The 21036-nt window shown below is 42.5% G+C and overlaps 1 long non-coding RNA gene across 2 annotated transcripts in view; it reads left to right on the forward strand.

Annotated features, from left to right (window-relative positions):
- Positions 1–18578: 18578 nt before the first annotated feature.
- LOC108492512 overlaps positions 18579–21036 on the forward strand; it is a 60367-nt gene continuing 57909 nt past the window's right edge. For both annotated transcript variants that reach the window (XR_001873128.1, XR_001873127.1), the window contains exon 1: positions 18579–18738. This is a non-coding gene — a long non-coding RNA (uncharacterized LOC108492512). The remainder of the gene's footprint in view (positions 18739–21036) is intronic.

Raw genomic sequence — 21036 nt, forward strand, 5'->3', positions numbered from 1 at the left:
TTAATCTCTCCTGATGCTTCACGTAATGGAAGCCAGACAATTTCATGCATGGTCGCTGCATCAAAAAAATCATTGGTTTTGGTTGAAACAACCCATTTTTTAAGAAGGATTGTTTTGATTTGGCAGTTTTGTTTTTCAGATGTTGGGCAGCGGGAAATCTGCCACGTTCCTTGGCAAGTTGTTCTAAAGTTTTGTCTTTATGAGTGCATCCAGTTACTTTAGTCTGAATTAATTTTGTTTTAGTCCCCTGTGATGGATTTTGCTGTTCTGTTTAATGCTGGGCTGTGGCTGTCGTGCTGTCAGGATTCTTTCAGCGTGGGGATGGACACCTTGTGGTCCATCACGACATCAGTGCACAGCTCTGGTTTTTGGATCTGTCTCTCTGAGGCAGATTTTCCTGACCTTGCTTCATTCTCCCTGTCCTTTCAGATAGATTTTCAATTTTTCAGATTCCTCTAAGAAGCCTAAATATCATTAGACCCTCCCCCCATTCTGGTTCCAGTCAGGCTGAGTGTTCCAGGACTGCCGTGACCTGTGGTTGTAAATCGTCGCGGGATCCTTTTGTGCTCGTGGGTGTTCTGATGGTGACCATGCACTGTAAAACTTAAACTTAATTAAGAGGTGTCTGTTTTAAAGTGTTGTCTGTGATGGCTGCACTGAAAATGCAGCTGATCTTGTGTCACCTGTGTCGGCACCACGAGATGGCACCATTACACAGCATAACTGTGTCATCATCTCTTGGGGGCTTGAGACCTTGCCCAGGATTTAAATGCATCACTCGTTGGCTTGACTTCTTCAGATGGAGGATGAGGGTGTGGTAAAGCTTGTCTTGTGTTTGTTGTTCAGGCTCATTTATCTGTGGAGTTCTTATTTTTTAAAATGTTTGTGAAGCCAAGGAGAAGTCAGAGTAGGACAAAATGCAAATTGCATCCAGACTGGGCCCCCCATTCTCTTGTCTCATCAGGGTTGGGACTTTCCACATAGTATCTCATTGTTTTCCAGCAGATGATTCTGTCTCTGTGTTCAACAGATAACTCGAGCATCTAATTTTTCATTTCTGTCCCTTCTCTAACACATACTTTGCATCAGAGAACTCCTGAGCACTTTCATGTAATAGCAGCTGCCATGTAATATACTGGTAATACTCCCAGCATTAGAAAAGAAAGGATGGTCTCTATTTGCCCTAAAGGTTAAATTTTCTTCCTTTGCTACTGTGTTTTACACATGACAATTTCAAAGGAGAGAAGGGCAATTAAGTAAGCAGATGATTTTATCTAAATTTTATTTTTTCATTTTTTGGAAACGTTTACTGTTTAGTTAAATTGATAAAACAAAACTTTACTGCAAAGACAAAGTTGTAATTAAAGGCAGGTGTCCATCCTAATCAAAGTTTGCAATACAAACATTTCAAGGCAAGTTGTTCTCCATTCTTTCACTTGCTCTTGCAAAGCCCAATGCTAACTCTATTTTTGGGGTGATTTCCCAGTTCTCCAGGCCTGCAGTGTCACTCCATGATTCCTGTGACATGATACATCTCCCTGCTAAGTGGCAGGAGCTCTGTTCAACTTTGAGTTCATCACATCAGTAACTTGGGCCAACATCAATGTATTATGGGATCAGTTTGGACACTCCTGGAATTCTCTCGAAGCATCTGCTAGAACTCACCTTATTGAAATTTCTGGTGCCTTCTTTCTGCTCTGGTTTTTGTGTACAAATTTTAGAGGTTTGGGAATAGAAGTTAAACACTAAATAACTACTTCTGACTTGTATTACTCGATTCTGCGAAGTGAGTGATCCAGAAGACAACCTAACAAGTAGGTGTCAAAGTAGAAGAGAATTGGGGATGTTCAAATCCACATTTTAGTGTCCTTTCCTGTGGATGAAGAAGGGAGGGAACAGTCTGAAATTCAGCTACATGGATTCTTGATAACATTTGCATATTAAGGATGTTGCAGAAAAAGAGGAAATTAACGTGTCCAAATAGAATTTCTGCTTTGTAACATTTATTGCTCAACTGCTTAAACAAAGAATGCATTCAGCTGTAGTTCATTGTTTGGTACTGACTTAGGCCTTCCTTTATGTATTTTTTGTTACAGATGAGAATGCAATAAAATATAAGTACATGGGAGACAAAATTAGAGGTTTGTAATTAGCCTGCTTTGCAATTTCTTTCTTCTTGCAGTCCAACTTGATGGTGAAGTCTCAGTTTAATCTCCTCTGTTTGCCCTAGACTTTATCCTTGATTTATTGAATTTTTCTATCTTGAAGGTTGTTGGGGTTTTTTTTCAGCGGTGTGTTTTTTAAGAAATCTTTTTGGTTTTAATTTAAACTGAAGGCTCCATTTTTGGAAGATCAATGAATTCCATCTGGAAGAATTCTTTTCTCCCAGCCACCTGACACTTAGATGAAGTTGAACTTTTTTTTTTCCTTCTCAGGGTGGAGATCAGAGGTTGCATTCACCATGATGAGTACATTTGGGATGTCGGTATTCATTCACCAACACTGGATTTGTAAATTAATAGCTCAGCCTCTCTGGACTGTGGAATGTTAAAGGTCAGCGACCACGAGAGGAGAAACACTTCAGAGCTCTGTGTGCCCTCTGGCCAACACAGTGGCCTTGGCTTAATGGCATTAATTTCATGCTGCTTTTAAAGGATACAGATGTGCAGCATACCTTCAATCCTCCTACCTGGAACCACTAATCCCGTCCCAGCTTTCTGCAGGGAGCGGGGAGGGAGAAGAGTAAAACCCTTCCTAAAAGGATTAGTTCCACTGACTAATTTTCTGAGTTTCTCCTTGCTTGGCATGTCCCCTCTCCTCCAAGCCTTTGATAAGTATCTTAACTAAGATGCATTTTGGTAAATGCTGTCTTCAAGCAGCATGATATAGAAGAGCCTTCTGATTCCCCCGCCCTCTCCAGATCTTGGGGCTGGTTCAGTCTTTTTTAAAGCTATTTCACTTGTGCTGCATGCAGAGCCCATCTGCTGTAATACAGACTGAAATGCCGCTTTTATCCTTGTTTGCGTGGAAGGTTGGTGGGTAAATCAATTGGAGTGAAAGACACATTGTCCCTCTTTGCTCCATGTCACAAGCACAAATATCTTCCTTTTAAAGTGTCTCTTGGTAGAAGCCAAAGCCTTTGGCACAAGCCACCTCTGCTAGCTTGACCTCTTTTGTGCATCTGGGATGGAGGAGCAGCTCTGAGAAGCACAGAACAAAACCAGCAAAATAGCAAGAGAAAAGGTCAAGAAGGGGTCTTGCTCCCTGTAGACATCAGAAGTTTCTGCAAGATGATATTTAGCATGTCCTGCCTGAACAGTTAAGGCATCAAAGGCACGAGCACTTCGATAGGTAATATCCTCGTGAGTTGTCAAATAGATTGCAGAGCACGTTGCTCTGCCACGCTGGGGGTGGGAGGGAGGGACCTTCTGTCTTTCTACTCATTGAGGTAACTGAGACTGGGAGCTTCAGAGAGCCTTTGCTTCCATAGATGGATATTCCATGCTGTGCTCTGTCCTTGCCTGGCTTTTGACTTACAGGCCTAAGCTCACAAAGCGGTGCTGTGGTCCTACAGGGGAAGGGGAAGGCAGGTTTCTACCAAAGACAGAGCTGACATCAGTTCCAAGTAATAGAAGTGCTTGATTTTTACCTCTGTGTTTCTGCCTGGTTGCAGCCTTGCAGTGACTTACTCTCAGACCAGGCAGTCTCTGTGATGCAGCATCATTACAGTGACAGAGATGATTCCCTGTACCTTCCCTTTCCAGCAATGGGATGTGAAGGGGAGGTAAGACATACTTGGGTAATTCACCTCTCAACATAGCAGGGTCAGGACAACCAATATTGCCTGTCCTGGCCAAGGGTATTAGTAATCCAGGAGGCAGACAGTATCCTGCTGCTCAGGACCTGGAAATGCAGGGAAATACAACCCTGGCAGCTTTGACGCTGGATTATTCTCTATTTGTGGCAATGGATTGGTGTAACTCTGATCAGAAAGAATCATCTCTGCCAAATCCCGTGGTTGAACCCCTGCCCAGGACAATAAGCTCATATGGTGAAGGCATGGGCTGTGTTCTTCACTGTTATAGATTTTTCACAGTCCCCTGGTTTCATCTGTGATTTTTGGTGCACAGGCGCAGTTCTGCCTCTCCCCTCCTGTGCAGGGGTAGCTCGGAGCCTCAGAGCACTCTGCTCTCCCTCACAGAACCCTGCCAGCGTCTGCCATCGATCCAGAACGAGTTTCCCGGGGTTCACTTGTCCTAACTTAAAAATAAACGTGGACTGACAGGTTTTACATATAATGCCTGAGTAAAAGAAAGAAAACAGGCAAGCACAGAAGAGAACTCAGTTGATAGAGAAGCACATGATACAGTGCCAGTTTGGCTACAGTCTTTCCTCATCCATGGTGAAACTCACTGTGTTGCTGCTTTCTGATGCTGACCTTGCTCGTTCGACAACCATATTGGGGCTCATCAGTCCTGACTTCTTGATCCCAGCCTCCGGGTACTCTGACCCCCACTGTGTCCTGACAGTGGATATTCCTGGGAGCCAATATCCCACACCATGCACTGAGGGAGCAGCTTGAACCCAGAGGTGCTCAGGCTGTAGTTAGTGAGCAACTAATTGCACCACTTGTTGAGAAATACCAGCTGAATCTGTGGCTTCTGGTGCTGAGGAGTGAACTCATTGGGAGGAAGAATTAGCCAGGATGTATTTTGGGCTTTATTGAATTTCTTTAAAGCTTTCCAAGTCATTTGCAAAGGCACGGATGAGAGCTTTAGCAAGATAGTAGGTTAAGGAAGAGAATGAGGCTGTTGGCTTGGAGAAAGGAGGGTGAGGAATTAAAGCTCCTTTGTGGAAGTAAGTCTCTTTCTTCATCAAACTGTAGTTTTGACCTTCCTAATTAATGTTGTTTTTCTTCTTACTGCAGTGCAAGCTGTCCCAGCCTGACCTGTTGGTTCACAAGATGAAAGGGGTTAACTCATCAGAATGGAGATCCCCTCTACTGGCTTATCCAAATCTTTACTAAAAGTGTGATATATCCATGAACACAAATAGAACAACACATCTAAGAATTATGTATCTGGGAGTTTGAAGGAGGGGAGTGAAAAAAGGAAGAAAGTCTGTGTTGCTTTGAGGTTATTTTAAAAACTGAAACTGAATAGGTCAATACCCCTTAAGCTTTTTGGTCTTTAATTCTCTTAATGGTATGGCAGAAATCGTTAATTGTATTATTAAAAAAGCTTTGAAGACTGTATTAATGTAATGTGACCTCAGATCAGTCAAGATCACATTTTCATTATGATTAAAAGATTCCTTGTCCTGAAACATTGATCTCATCTCCAGCTGGCTGTGTCAGCCAGAGAGGGGCTGGCTGCACGGCAGGGCAGTAGATGGCAATATTGCCTTTCATTCTGCAGCTGCTCTGGGAGAAATGCTCACCTCAGAAAGGGGCCGTGAACTTTTCCCCTCAGCTTCCAAGAGCAGGTTTGCACTTACAGGCTGTATTAAATATTCCAGAAGCCAAATAATTCGAAGTCCCATTTTGAATCCGAATTTCTTCAGTTACTCGTGTCAAGTGCTTGAGTTGATCAGGCCAAACAGGCCTGATGCTGCATGTCAGCTCTGAGAATGAACATTTATTTACATGTTGGGGACCAGCAGCATTGTCTTGTAGCAGGGATTCAGTGAGGCAGTATATGACCCCTGGAAGTGACATCTCCAGCTTGGCTGTTGTGATTTGTTTAGGTTTTTGTTGAGTTTTCCTCCTTTCTGGTGGATTTTCCACCTTTTCAGTGAATTTTTCACCTTTGCATCAAGGGAGTGAAAGCTGTATCAACTCCTTTAGTTCATGTCATGACTGGGGAGGGTCAAAAGGTACGTAGCCAACATGTTGTCTTCCTTTGCACTGTAATATTTGGACAGACCTCTCAGAAGATGGGAAGAGACACTTAGCAAAGAGCCAGGACTGAGGAAGGTGTGTGTTACAGGGTCTCACACACACTGGCTGTGCTGTGCCCTCGTGTGCTGTGCTGCTGAGTAGGCGGACAAGGATTTCGGAAGGCAAGTGACATCTGGGGTCAGGGATTCGTGGGAATGAAATCTGCTGTGGCAGCTCGAGGATACGGTGTGTGTAAAGTGCTACTCCTTCCGTGTCCTGTGGGCATATGCCAAGTGTCTCTGCAGTTTTGTGAGGTACCAAGGTAATTGCCTTAAAACCCCTCGCCACGCAGGGTGTTGCAGGATGGTAGCACGCTCTCTGAGTGATGGGAAGCAGAGGGGTGTGCTGGCTGGTGTTAAAGCTTCAGTGCTGCTGACTTTTCTATAAATAACTGCTGTCTGCTGTAATTGGTCGTATCACAGTCCATGGTGATCTTTTATATTATTGCTGTCTGCTGGAAAACTCCCGGAGGCGTAAAATAGATAGCGGGAAGTTCCTGCACCCAGCCCTGCGTTCCCCCATGCAGCACAACAGGCTAGAGCAGAAATAGTGTTTATCAGGAGCTGATGGAGAATTTTCTGCAGCGGGAAGGATGGAAAAAAAAGAAGAGATTGCACCTCTAAAATGATAACAGCAGGCCATCTCTCCTGCAGGATATTGCTGGGTGTGTTGGAAAGAGAAAATCTTTGTAGGGTTTCTAGTGCGGAACTGAATGGGTGTTATTATTTGTCTCTGACTTACTTACAGGTATTTTTCAGCTCTCCATAAAATAACAGTGTCTTGCAAGAGATTGAAAACTGGAGAAAAATGTCAGTAGTTGACTTGTGTAAGGTGTGTGTGTTTAAAATGTGTAGTGTTTTCTTATCCTGAAGGATTCAGAACCCTTCACAGACCAGGAATGCTGAATGCTCTGTGACAACCCCCTTAAATACAACCATCTGTATTTGATATGAAGCAGAACACTGAGGTGAAGCTGCTCAGCACCTGGAATTGATGTTTTTATTGAGGGAGGGCAGAAAAGCACTGGACTTAGATGTTCAGGACAGGATTTGAGTGGAAAGGGTTGAATTGCCAAGCTTTGCTCAGCAGCGAGCATTTGAAACAGCGAGTGGCTCTGAGGCCAACAGGTGAGTGTGGGTTGTGTCCCCCACACTGATTTCATTTCTACCTCTGTCTTAAGCTGCATTTGCCCCTCTCCACAGTGTGGTACCCTGCATGCATCACAGAATCCATGCTTCACTGGCCTCATAAAAACTTTGCTCGTGTCGACAAAGGATTTATTAAAACTGAAATCTTTCCAGCATTACACAGAAGCTGGCACAGAGAACAGCTCTGTGGAGGGACTTGTCAACAGCCTCTCAATTGACTTTTGCTGACTGATATTTCAAGATTAGATGCTATTGTAGGGCATTTAATGTAAGAAATTGCTGGGAGGTCTTAGCTTCTGTCCTGGTTATTTGCTATTGGTGGGAACTCTTTGGTTGCAGCAGTTTGGTTCTTTGTGATGTGGAAGAAGCATTGAAAGTCCACATAGCTTTGAGTCAGAAATGTATTTTCCTTCAAGATATGCCAAGAAAGTGTCAGTGTGAAAGAAGCAGGGTGAAAAGTCTACAGGGAAGAGAACAGCAGGATACTTTCTGTGGCCTCAGACAGCCCTACCAAGAACTTCCTGGGGCCTGGCTTGGAAGCAAGCTGTGTTGGGTGGTGTAAGAAGGCAGATACTGAACCAAAGCCATTGCTCACTGATGGAAAGGTCTCAGCTATTCTGGCCTGGATCTGCTCATCCAGGAAAGAATGTCCTTGCTGGGATTGGGCAGGGTGCCCAGTTGTAGTAGGACATTATCTGCTCTGGAGACTGAAATCTCCAAAGCAATGAGGAATCTGGCTTTGGTGCAGCACAGCACTCCAGTGACATCAGACTAGGCTGAGTCTTACTCCTGCTGATCTTCAGCCTTGATGTCAGCCCTGCTGTGTGACAGTGACAGTTTTTGTGGGTGAAGATACATACCCAGAGTCTGATTCAGACCACCTGATCATGTTAAACTTTCCTTGGTTTCCCTTCTTCCAGCCGGGATCCCCTGACTCCACAGTGAGTGCTCCCAGTTGTTCACTGTGCTCATGAAGTGACAGGCCTGCATTTATCTCAGGTGCCACCATAACTAGCCTGCATGTGGCCTCTGTGTATGTGCTGGTCTTAAAATATTGCAACAAGAATTTAATGCCTAAAAAACCAACTGAACAAACTAGAAAAATTACAGATGCTATTGGCAATTGATAAAATATTCTGGAGAAATGGAAGGAAAATCTTTAATAATACCTGAAAATCCAGAGAATTTCAGATGTTTGCCTTTATTTGAATACTGTGTAGGCAGAGTCCTCAAACTAAAAGTGAACTATGTTTAGTGAAGGCAGTTCTCATTCAGAAACAGCAGAGATAGTGAGAAGAAAGATAGCTCTGGGAGTGTAAAATCCCAGCTAAAAACAGTGCTGCAGTCACGGAAATGAGCACATCTGGCGCAGCTCTTGGAGTCCCAGCAGTGATCCTGAGTGACCAGTTTGTACTGGGAAGAAGATACAACAAAACAGAGTTATGTCTGGAGAAGACTGTGGTCTGCAAAGTGCAGTACAGAAGCTTTACCGCCTGCCTTTGAGGACTCTGCAGCAGCAAAGAGCCCCTCCAATCTTCTGGAGACAAACTGGTGCTTTCCACACTCCTCTCTGCTGCTCTGGCACCTTGCAGGAAGAGAAAGGTAAGCTGGTGAGACACCTTCTGCCTCTTTCTCTTATTCAAGCACTTCTTTCTCCTTCAGATGACTGGTTCTCACTATGAGGAACTAAATTGGGGAGGGAAGAGGATGTTCAGCTCCTGGATTGCTGGTGTGGAGTTAGATTTTTGTTTCACCAACACTTATTTTTTTTCGCTCTAGTCCTCAAGTTCCGAGAGAAAAAAATGAGCAAACCCCTCTGACACCAGTTTTCACCCTGACAGTAATTTGAGTAGAAACAGCTTTGCTGGCAAATAAATAAATAAATATTATATGAAAAGCTTTGGATGGAGCTGCCATGTTCATTCTTGTTTCTAAAGCCCCCACAGGCCATGTCACATATGTGGGTCATGGGGTCTATCGATTATGTGTCAGACCCTTAGGTGTCAGTAATCAATAACACTAACCTGCAGAAAATGCAGCAGAGCTTTGCTAAACCAACTCTTCACATTGTTCTTTTTCTTGTCTTTAAGTTTTCTGTGCCTCACTAACAATAACAGAATTCACACCAGCAAAGGCAGGGCAGACAAAAACCTCATTTGGCTGCCAAGTCATTTACTGTCCGTTTCCATCTGATTCTGCCTGGCTCTTGGTGAGAAGGCAGGATGAGGAGGGGCAAGACAGGAAAGGGTATTTCCAATTGAATGGCTTCTGAGAAGTAGAAATGAAAGTGATTGAGTCGGGAGGACCTAAACATTTTGACCCCGACAGCTTATTAATATTTAACAAGGTGCCAGATTTTTCTTTCACACTGGAAATTGTTGCGACTGTCTGTCTCCAGCAGACTGAGTCTGCTTTCTCAGTCCACCATATCTAATGTACCTGCTTCCAGTCATGAATAGTCCTTATTCACAAATGCTTCCCTTTATTTGCTGTTTCTGAGAAGAAAGAAGGTAGTTTGGCAGATTAAGTTGTGAATTTTTTTCATTCAAACTTCATATCTCTGTATGTTCTCAATGGGTCACTAAGCAGACTGTGGTTTTCCTGTGTTGATTGTGGTTTTCAGAATCATTCCTCAAATAACTTTTAACAAAACATTTATTTGCCTTTTTAGTTTGCAGATTGCTTGTGAGCTGTTCACTGTGACAGTTACATCTTTTAAATGTAAGCAGCTCTGATGAGATAAATATAACAATTTTGAATTCACTTTCTCACTTTTATTTGTATTAATGCAATACTTCAGGATGGTTTATGAAATTGGGATCCTGTTGGGGGTGGGAGAAAAGTCTATGCCATAAAGATAATGCAGCATTGAACGAGCAATACTCAATAGAGGAGATGAAGAGTAGAAGAAAATAATATGTTTATGTATTATTTAGGTGGTCTGCATCCCCACTCTTTTGGTGCCTGTCTCTGTCTCCTTGCATTGTCTCCATGGATTAGCTTCCTAATGGGATGCACAGGCATAAATGACTTTGCCAAGGTCACACAGAAAATTTGTGGCAGAGCTGGATATTGAATTGGTTTGCCAAATCTCAGTTCAGTGTCCTGAATAATAATAATAAAAAAAATAATAAAATAAGGACTTCTAAACATCCATAAGCATTTATCGTTCTCCACTCCCAATTAAATAAAAAAATTCCCTTTGCTAAAGAGTTAGTTTAGAGTCAAATGGAGAGAGAGAATCCCTAGATCAGAGGGTTGTTGGGTTTGGCTTTAGGAATTTCCAGTCCATGAGTTCTCTGTGCTATTTTTGTGAATCCCCCACAACATGGGTGTAAACTTTGAGATCTCTAACTGTTTAAGGTTTTCTCTTGGAGATACCTGTCTATCTACTTTGGTAATGTTTTCATTGAACCCCAAGATTGATGTCAAGGAACTTCTGTCTTTTTGGCTTATTTGAAGAGTAGTCCAGAATATCTTTTAAACTTTTATTTTATTTTTTACTGCTCCAGCTGCTCTGTAAAGTCTGATTCTGGTAATTCATCTGCTCCCCTTAATAGAACTAGGCAAACGTGGTGATTTGAGTTTACGGTGTGTATTTATGCCTTGCCATTGGGGAATGAGCTTCCATTTTTGCATTTAGAAAGTTTTAAAATGAAACCTGGAAATATTTCCCCTCTCTTTACAATGTTTAAATTGCAAAGCACCCTGTTGCTGCCTTGAGCTTTCTGCATTGGGTAAAATCAGTCATTTCCATGATAATCCACTTACAACTGTGCTCAGTTACCCACTTGGGCTGTGAGTTGCCAAGTGTTTGCCTACTTGCAGAGGATAAAACCCATTTGGAAAAAAAGTGGGTAAAAAGTGAATGCCAGAAGGGGTAAACCTGGAGGGAAGGACTACCAGGGGAGGAGGAATGCTTGGGGTTGAGAACAGAGGCACTGGAGGAGAGAGAAGAAACATGGGGAATGCTGAAAAGGCAGAGAATCGTGAAAGGAACAAAAATCAGGAAGAGAGAAGTTGGTGGATGAGATCTGGTCTAGCAGATGGAAGAAGAGATTTATTCCCAGCTTTGCATGTGAACTTCTGGATGCCCATGGACCATTTATAGCACCTCCTTGTCCTCAGCTTCACCTTCTGCAAAACAGGTCCTGTGCTACTTACCCTCCTCTGAGATGTGTGGATGGGAAAGGCTAGACAAGAGCTGCAGTAACAATGGGTGTCCTGATTTATTGGTTTTCCTTTGCTAAGCCAGCATTAGCCAATGGCACTGTGCCCTTTCATGTGTAGGAGAACTAGAAACCTAAAGGAAGAAAAACACACTACTCCTCAGCTCTGTTTCGGGAAAGGAGGGAGGCTTTTAATTATTTAAGCATCTCCTTTTCAAGTTGCTTCTGGTTTTTGAATCGTTATCATTATAGTTGTTAAGGTTATAGGCTCTACATAAATCATTTAAATAATAAATAAGTCATATCATTAAGTAATACACTGGTATTATTTATGGCTGTAGGGAGAGGGTAAGAATATTGTGGATGAGACTGTGTTTAAAATGAAAAGAAGCCTTTGTGGGGCTCATCATTTAAAACACTGCCTTCTGGACTTATGGATTGAGTTTTTGGAAACTGTCCTGGGACATGGATTTGGATGCCCCATCCCTGGAAGAGTTCCAGGCCAGGTTGGATGGGGCCCTGAGCAGCCTGATCTAGTGAGTGGAACTAGGATTTGGAACTGGATGATCTTTAAGGTCCCTTCAGATCAATTCTATGATTTCCTCTGAATGAATTAGGACCAAATTGTCTGTCTCTGATCCTGCTGTCCACTGGGCACATCAGGTGTCCCAGTGTTTGCTCCAGCTGAGCACAGTCCTGTCTCAGGACTTGTCCCTCGTGTCCCTGATTTTTCTGTCAGGAAGGACCAAAGGTCTGGTGTCAGGAGCCCTCAGCATCGTGGTGTTTGGGATGGCAGTGCTGTCCTGGGAAGGCACCACAACGTTGTCAGGCCTTACATGTGGAGCACTGACTCCAAGTCAGGCCTTTGCTTATGAGGATGAAGCTCTGATATTTCCTGGGCTGTTCTGAAAGTCTTGTCTCGCAGCTTCATCACTGAAATCCTCTCTCCACCACTAAACCCAGAAATAGTCATTTCCAGCTGGAATATACACATTTATAATATGTGTTTGTAAACAAAGTTAGGAAGGTATCACTTGAATAATCTTATTTCTGAAGGGAAAAATCAAATTAATTTTTAATATATTGTAGTTAGTGTTCTACTTTATTTTTGCTTTGAATTTTTGTTTGTCTGTTTATTTCTCCTTGGCTGAATTTTCCACACAATTTGAGCATTTGAAAGAAAAAAAAAATTGTCCCAGCTAGTCTTGCTTGTGGATCATCATTGCCAAGTGGCTGGGAACACATCAGTTCTGTAATTTGATAAAAATAAGCAAGACAGTTACAGAAGAATTATCAGTGGGTGATGAGAAGTATAGTTTTAATAATAATTATGTTTCTGTGCAGGGTGATAAGACTTACCTTCTATAGAACTAAGGAGTATAATTTTCCACTGGCAAGTCCTGTCTTGGACAGGTGTATAAACCCAAATTGGGTGTGTAAACCCAATTTCCTGATCTCTGCTTTTGAGTTACCTGGGTGGACCTGGCTCCATTGAGGAGGAAAAACTCTGGAGTTTCTTTTCCCCTGGAGCAACTCTTTGCCAGTGAGAAACACCACCAAGTCCTCATGACCAACATTCAGAAACCTGCTGCTGTCCTTGTCCTTGGTGCACATCCCCAGCTGGGACCTCAGCTCACTGCACTAAGTGCATTTAACCAGCACTTTCTGCTCCCTCACCCAGCCCCACTGCTGGAGTTTCCTCCTGCTTATTCTAAATTGGCTTTAATTTTCTTTTAAATAATTCTTAAGTGTGACTTTTTCAGTACGAGACTGGGAACTATGACTAATTATAAAATCATTACATGATTAAACTCAATTAACTTCAAATAACCCTTGAAATTTGCTTAATGTCAGCCCTTGGCCCTGCTTGAACCAATAAATATTGCTCACCTTTTGTAAAGGGGATGAAAAGAGGTGGTTGCAGAGCGTTGATTCTTCAGAGTCAGCTGAGCCAGGGAATGGCCTTACAGAGCTGGGTTGAACTGGTCCCACAGAGTTAGTGCTGCCACCCTGAGAAGGGGAGCAGAGTCTCCTGCCCCTGACTGGGATATTTTTTCCCCCCAATATTTTTTCTCTCAAGTAATAAAGCTTTGAAAATTCTATTCAGCCTTACATGCAATGGTCCCAATCTGCTTTGCAAATGTTAATAAGGGTTAAACCTCACAAAACCACCAAAGCATGGGAAAGTACTGTCATCCTCATTTAGACAAGGGAGACCAAGGCACAGAAGAGCAAAGTGAATCACACAAGGATCAGGAGCAAAATCCTGAGAGTTCTGGTGTCCTATTTTATATTTTAGCCAAAGCTGTTTCTTGCATGATGCTGCAAGTTTCTTGCAGCTGCCTGAGAGAGAAAGGGGCTGTTTTCTCCATCAGTGGTCACATCTGGTCATTGGGATTTTTTGGTGTGGGTTTGTTTGTTTGTTTGTTTTTCCCTTTATGAAGCCATCTCTGGATCCAGTCTGTCTTACAGCTAGATCCTGGCAAGAGAGTTGGCAGAAGTGTGCAGAAGAATCCCAGCAGCTATATTTTCTGTGTTCAGTTCCTGGAGGACAGAAGGGGATGTCATTATTGCTGCTGTTCCTGGCAGTCTGCTCTGACTGGGAAACTGGAGCGGACACTTGCATTGTTCTCACTGAAGGTAGTCAGGAGATGATGGATAGAATTTTTCCAATAGGTAATTAGATGGGCATGGTAACTAGACAGTCATAAAGATGCCTGATCTTCTACTCACAAAAATCCCTTGTATGGTGTGCTGGCTGTGAAATGTTCTCCAAATTTTATTGACTTCCAACCAGCCCTTCTTGATGCAAAATCTCAGCGATCTTGCTGGGTCCTGCCTGAAAATGGATTTAGAGGGTCTTGGGGGAAAGATTTCACTTTCCCACCCTTGTTTGTTTTTTTTTTTTCCCTTTTTATTTCTTTTTCCTGGAGTCTGCAGTTGCTGTTGAAATAGTAGTATTTGGGAACGGGCTGTTGAGGAAGTGGGAGAACAGTTGATTAATGCACCTATGTGCAATAAAGCAGGGTACTTGGCGTTCAGGATTTGTGCAATAAAGCAGTGTATTTGGCATTCAGAATTTTGAACACTTAATTTTTTTGGCATTTATGATGAATGCAAGTGACACATCGGTGTGGACTAGTAATTGCTGGAACTTGTGTAGGTCTTGATAGACTCTTGAAGGACATCACACGATGTCTAATCCCATTTATTAAACAACAGAAGTAGCGAGAGAGACAGGATGTAAACACTCATCCCTAAACACCAGCGTTTATACCCCCACTTGCTGTTTGAGGCTGGTTGCATGACTGGGAGTGCCCTCAGGTCATCATTGAGCAGCTTGTTCGACTGTGACTCCTGAATGATGAATGTCTCCACTTAAATTACAGATCACTGCCCCGGAACAAAAATCAGCAGCATTATTGGCCTCTGCAGGGGCACCAAAGGGTGACTGGGCAGTGGTGCAGGGCTTCACCTGCTACAGCACTGCTCTCTCCCTGTCAGTAAATGGGCATTTGTCAGCAGTCTGTTCTGTAGGATGTGTGGTGGGGAAGTTTGGCTCAGCACTTGCCGTTCTGTCTTCTTCCTATGGACAGTTTTCCTGTCTGTGGTACTGCCCAGCAGATTAGTTAGGGTCAAGAGCTTAATACTTGGATTTTTGACCTGTGAATGAACCTTACAGAAAATAAAGGCAAGGAAGTCACTTCTGCAGTGCTCTATCCAGTCCTCAAAGATGGATTTGAACATCAAAGGATGTTCAGCAAAACAGAGACATAGTTGTGTTGTTGATATCAGAGAAGTATATAAATTCCCCTCATCTTGTGGGGGGAAAAACATCCCCCATGGGTCTAGTTCATGTTTGCTGTTTGTATTGTATTTCTCCTTTTGCCATGAAAAGCCCTAATAAAAATAATTTAACAGGAACAAGTTGGGGTCCAATATGGCTGAGAAGGGAAGGGACCATTATCTGTCACTACTTGCATTAAAACGGTTTGTTGACTGGAATTAGTTTGGGAATGTCTGTCACCCTGTTTAGATAAACGAAGACCAGGTTATCACAGCACACTGCCTGTTCCTGATTTAGCTACTGGGGGCTAAGTGAGGTCCTCTTTGCCCCTCAAAGATGAGCCAGTGCAGCACAGGCAGCGATGGTGGGCTGTTCTGAAATGTGCTGCAGCCACTGCAGAGTTGAGGCAAAGCTTTGGCCGTGATTTTCTCCAGCATCCTGCAGACCCCCCTGCATCAGCCAGGCAAGAGCCAGTTGCAGTGGTAATTCCTCCCTGCTGCCCCTGACAGATTGATTTTGACCCTCAACTTCCCCTTCCACCTGCTAATTACTCGGTCACATTCTCTCCCAAAGCCCTTTCCACCTGGCAGTGGCCTGGTTTTGTCATTCTCCAGTTCCGCTCTCGCCCTCTCCACCTCTTGGCTATTTGTTCTTAAAACCCTCCCCTCTTCACTACCTTCCTCCTCTTCCTGGCCATCCAAAGGTCATCATTAATATCCAAAAATTGGATACCCAAAATTCTTTTGGATTTTGCTGACTCACAGCAGTCTGGTCTCTAATGCCTCCTGGTTGATAGGGGAGGGGGAGTGAAAATCAGGGTTTTCCCTTTTAATTTGTGCTTTGTCACTGCCGGTGTGACCTTTAATCAGGTGTCTGGCTGTTGTTTGCTTGCTGATGGTTTTTACAGAATGGTCCCTTGTAAATATATACAGAAAGGGCAGGAGAGTAACTGGAGATTGTAACCACTCTTTTATTTCCTGGGAGCCTATTAAAGATGGTTTCAAGTTTATCCATCCGTCTCTTTGTCAAGCTGCCTCCTGTGCCCATCCACTTGTGCATTTATTTAGGAGTATATTAGGTACTGTATCATCCTCCAGGATGGTAACAGTGTGTTCCAGGATAAAGCCATAGATACAAAGTGCACTGAACCCATTATAAAAAAATAAAAGGGCTTTCCTTGATGGCATTTAGCTCAATAAACACAGTTTGTCAGGGATGTCTTTATCTCCTTACATTTAAGCGATTAAATGTTGGTAAAAATAGCTTCAGAAATAAAACATGAAGAGAGCTTCTGGCAAAGCCCTGTCCAGTTTAATTCATACATTAAATATTTGCTAGTAGGGTCAAAAGCTGAATGCTTAGATATTTTGCCCTTTGAATGAACCTAGCTAAAATAAAGACAAGGCAATCGGTTCTGCAGAAGCTGTCTCCAGAATACCAGGATCAATTTAAACATCAAAGGATGGAGAGATCATACAGACAGTCAGCCATATTATTCTGCACAATTAATACTCACAGAGGTGTTTCCTGAATTCGGAATCTTGTGCAGGGAAGATAATGGGAAAATTTCAGATTTTTAATTATGTAAAAGACAGTCCTTGATCCTTCCCTCCCGAAAACCAGAGCAGTTTATTTTGCATTAATGAATGTAGAAAACATCCCCCAGCCTGAATCTCTGCCTCGGTGCAATCTTTTTTACAGTCAAATTAGCATTTATATTTCTGAAGGTAATTTTTAGACAACACAATAAATAAATGATACGCCGGGAACCTCCCGGTGGATAAAGTGGTGCTCACAGGACATTTCCAATGCAAATTGGCAGAAGATGACTTAATGGTTGGCTCTGCTGGTTTTGGGCAGCAGTGAGCAGGGAGGGGTGAGGGGAATTCTGGGTCCAGTGCAGGGTTTCACAGCCCTGCAGCTCCTCCTGCCCTGGCAGGAATGTCCTGTCAGGGATTAGCTCCGGAGCACACAAGCTGGCACAGAGGGCAGGACCTCTCCTGACCTTAGCTTTGTACAGGATCTGTGTCTCAGACCTCTGGGCTCAAGATGAACTGTCAGTAGGTGCTGTAGAGTTAAAGTTTGGAAAGGTTTCTTCCACGTGAGGCTTATTTATTTTGAGGTTGAACTCTTTGGTCCTGAGAGGAGGGGACAGAGCAACAGCCAGTTTCTCTGTGGAACTGGAGCTGAAACTTCCCTGAAGTCTGCTGCAAGTCTGTGCAGCTCCACAGAGGCTGCAAATCACACTTGGGATTTGTGTTTCAGTAGTGGCTTTAATCTGGTTTAATAATTTCTATATATGCCTTATTTTAACAACATATTGACCATGTTTTCTGGATTGAAGGGATTGATTATTATAGTTCAGAATTATCATTTTAGTATTGGGGTTTTTTGATGGTTACTAATCTGACCTGAACTTTCTTTAGTCACTGTCTTTAGACACTTTAAAAAAGTGTCTTCATTTTTGTTATGTGCTTTCAAGAGCTCCTGTGCTGTTAAAGACCATACCATGACTTATTAAGTTGCCTCACTGAAGTATTGATCTTTCAAAAATCTTAGCCATGATTATTTTCTCACTCTGTGTGAGAAAAATCTGTTTGTTTTTTGAGTGGAGGACAGAATTGCATCATATGGATTTTACCATATCGTTGAGTTTGGAAGGTAAATAATATTAAGAACAGATTGAAGTAAATAAAATAAGGCCAAAGATCCTGATCTTTGTCCACGGAAATAAAGGAAGATTTTATCATTTGCTTCCGTTGGGTCTATAGAGAAATCCAGTGAGGTGATGAAGTATTTGCTTAGTTTGGCTCATGTGGCAGGCAATGGGGTGAGTTCAGCAGCAGAGCTGTACATAATTAACATCACAGAGCTGTGGGTTCTGCATGTGAAAATCCAGGCTATTGTCAGTTGTGGTTTCCTTGCCAACCATATCTCAGCTCTCCCACTTCTGTAGTTGTCTCTATGATGCTTTGTGCAGTATTATTACCCCCTCACCTAATACTGGAGCTGGATGGAGCTGCAAAATCTGGCTATTATTCTTTCCATTTGAAACACATTAATACGAAAATAAAAATAAAATCTAAGATGTTTCACTTCCCAAGTAATTCTATTCCGGAAACATTAAAATAAGCAGACTTGACATTGGGAATGTTTCAAAAATACGTATTTTTTTTGGCAAGTGCTCATAGCTAATGAATTTGCATTCATAAATGTAAGCATTTATAGCAGGATCGTGATTAAAGCATTAAAATCGACTCGTCTGCCAGACTGTAGGTCATAGAGCTTGAATTTCATGTTTTGAAAATTTCATACTTGGAGCGAACGGCTTGCCAGAAAATTACAGGCCAAGACTTTCTCCCAAGAATTACTTTCTGGTGAAGCTCAAATAATGAATATATGTTTATGTCTGTGGAACGGGAGGAAGATAATTTCACTACTGGTGTCTTTCACTGAATATTATTTTGGCAAATGGCCATAGAGGAAGCTTTCTTGAATTTCATCTTGTTTCTCTTTGACTTCTTCCCCAGAAGGTACTGATCTGGCTGGATCTGCAGCTGTGGGCAGGGTTCATTGGTTCTCAACAAATCTGTGCGTGTTCTTGGCAGCGTTTGCTGAATTGGAATCATCTGTTCAAAATACCAGGAAGAACTGCAAGGAGCACCAGAGCAAATGTACTTCTAATCTGTGCTTAAGGTATAAGCAAGACCTTAGTCCTGCTCTTTCCTTGCTGAGACAATTGTTTGCATTGCTTGTTTCCATGTTCTTTTCATTTAATATATAGATTGGGAGGTGAATCTTGTGTCTTCTCTATCAAGGTTGCTTTGTACATGAACACCTCTCTAATCCAGCTTATGCCATTCAAAGAATCACAGAATATGCCAAATTGGAAGGGGCCCACAAGGATCATAGAGTCCAGCTCCTAGCTGGAATCATTTAGGTTGGGAAAGATCTCCAAGATCATCGAGTCCAACCTTTGACCCATCGCCACCTTGTCCACAAAGTGGCGTTTCCAGTCATTCCTTGAACACCTTCAGGGATGGTAATTCCACCACCTTCCTGGGCAGCCCCTTCCAATGCATTAAGACTTTCCATGAAGAAATCAGATCCTCAATGTTCTAATTCCTTCCCAGCCCAGACTGGGTAAGACAGGGGGATTTGGCAAAGCTTTTGAAGCTGTAGTTCCTGGATTGCAGTGAAGCATTTAGTCCTGAGGAAGAGCAAAGGAGGGGATAGTGAGTTGTCCTGTGAGGACAGGGCCAAGGAGGGAGAGCTTGGAAGACCTTAGGTTGGTCCTGCTGCCAAAAGCAATGTATTGTCAAACTATGGCCTAATTTTCTTACTGAGAGTGTGTTTAAAGAGGGATTGGCATCAGGAACAGACCATTAAGCAATTGAAACTCTAATAGAAAAACATAACCTTATCACAGACTTTTTTAAAAAAACCCTCGGAAAATAGCTCAAATATAAGGTTAATTGGAGCCAGAAATGTCAAACTAATGTAGCAATTTACCCTGGGAGACTGCCCTGGCCTTTGAGTATAGCAGTAGTACAGACTACTGAGTAGAATAGTGAAGAAATATAATAGGATTTTATGTAGTCCCCTGTCATATTAAACGTTCTTTGCAATTAATTTCTTGTTGCAATGTTATTTTCACTGACCTATTTTTTTTTGACCTCCTACAATCTTTAAGCTACCAAAGTAGGGCATATGGGAATTCACATTTCCTAAAAAAAAAAAATAAAAAAAAAAATTAAAAAAATCTTAACTTAAACCACTATCAGGATACACACTGCATTGTGGACTAATATTAACTCAGAGCAGGATAAAAATGCCATTGGCTTATTCTAGAATAGCCTTTAGTCTGGGAGCTGTGCTGATCCATTCAGGAAAACGCTGCTTTTGAACAGCTCGTTCAGAAATAAGTGGGAGTTTTCTTGGACTGTGAGTTGGAGGATGTCTGCCCAGTGAATGAAACATGATAGGTGGTCCCTCTTTTCCTCCTTCTGCTTCCTGGCTCTGTTCCTTCTACTGTTAACTGGATGTCAGACTGAGATAGCCGGGTATTGTGGTCTGGTCTGATTAATCCAAAGCTGCTAGACTCAAAATGATAATTCCCAAAGTTGTGGAATAACCAGGAAAACCGGGTAGATTCCCACTGTTCTGACTCTGAGTGAATCCCTTTCCACCCAGTTTGGATACATAATCCATTTTCATTTTTGTAATCAAACATCACTGAAGCGATTTGCCCTCTCTATTTTTATACAGCTTCCACAGTTTACTACAGAAATGGCTGTATTTCTCTGGAGGTCTGATGTTTCCTGACAGCATCCCTTTGTCTGAAGGAGTGAGTGGGTAAGATAGTTAAATCCCAAAATAGATCACTCCAGGGGAGCACGAAACCTCCATCACAGAGACAGACAGATGTCTGCTAGAAACAATCAGGTGATTTGGGAGGGAAGGTGACATGGTCTCTTGCAGTCCCTTTCACTCCTATTTTTTATTGTCCTAAAAGATGGAAAGTTTTACCCCAGGAGAGTGTACCTGGTGTCCAGGTTTGCAGTCAAGGTGACCAGATCAAAGGAGAGAGAACAATACAGGCAGGAAAACTTTCTGATCTTGAATAAGAACTCTTAACATAAGCCCAAGTGTTTTCCAAGCAAGTGTCCTTAATATTTTTCCCTGTGGTAGTAAGGATTTTTTATTTTTAAAGTGGAGCTGGAGCCAAATATCATTGAATCAAAGAAGCCAACATTAATCAAAGCACATCAAAGATGTTCCTCATCAGTTGCCTGGAGCAACAGAATCTACACTGCATCATCTTTCTTATGCTAAGCTGGAGGAATTCAGAGAAGAGAATTCTGTCTGTTTGCTCTCAAATGAACACAGAAATAGTATTTTCAAAGTTTCTTTAATAGTTCAGTGATTTGGTCCCTTCAGCCATCATAATTTCCGAGTCCACACTTAGACTTCCCAGGAATGTTTTTAGTAAGA

Source organism: Lepidothrix coronata, unplaced genomic scaffold (genome assembly GCF_001604755.1).
Source record: "Lepidothrix coronata isolate B3197 unplaced genomic scaffold, Lepidothrix_coronata-1.0 Scaffold11, whole genome shotgun sequence".
Classification (NCBI taxonomy): Eukaryota; Metazoa; Chordata; class Aves; order Passeriformes; family Pipridae; genus Lepidothrix; species Lepidothrix coronata.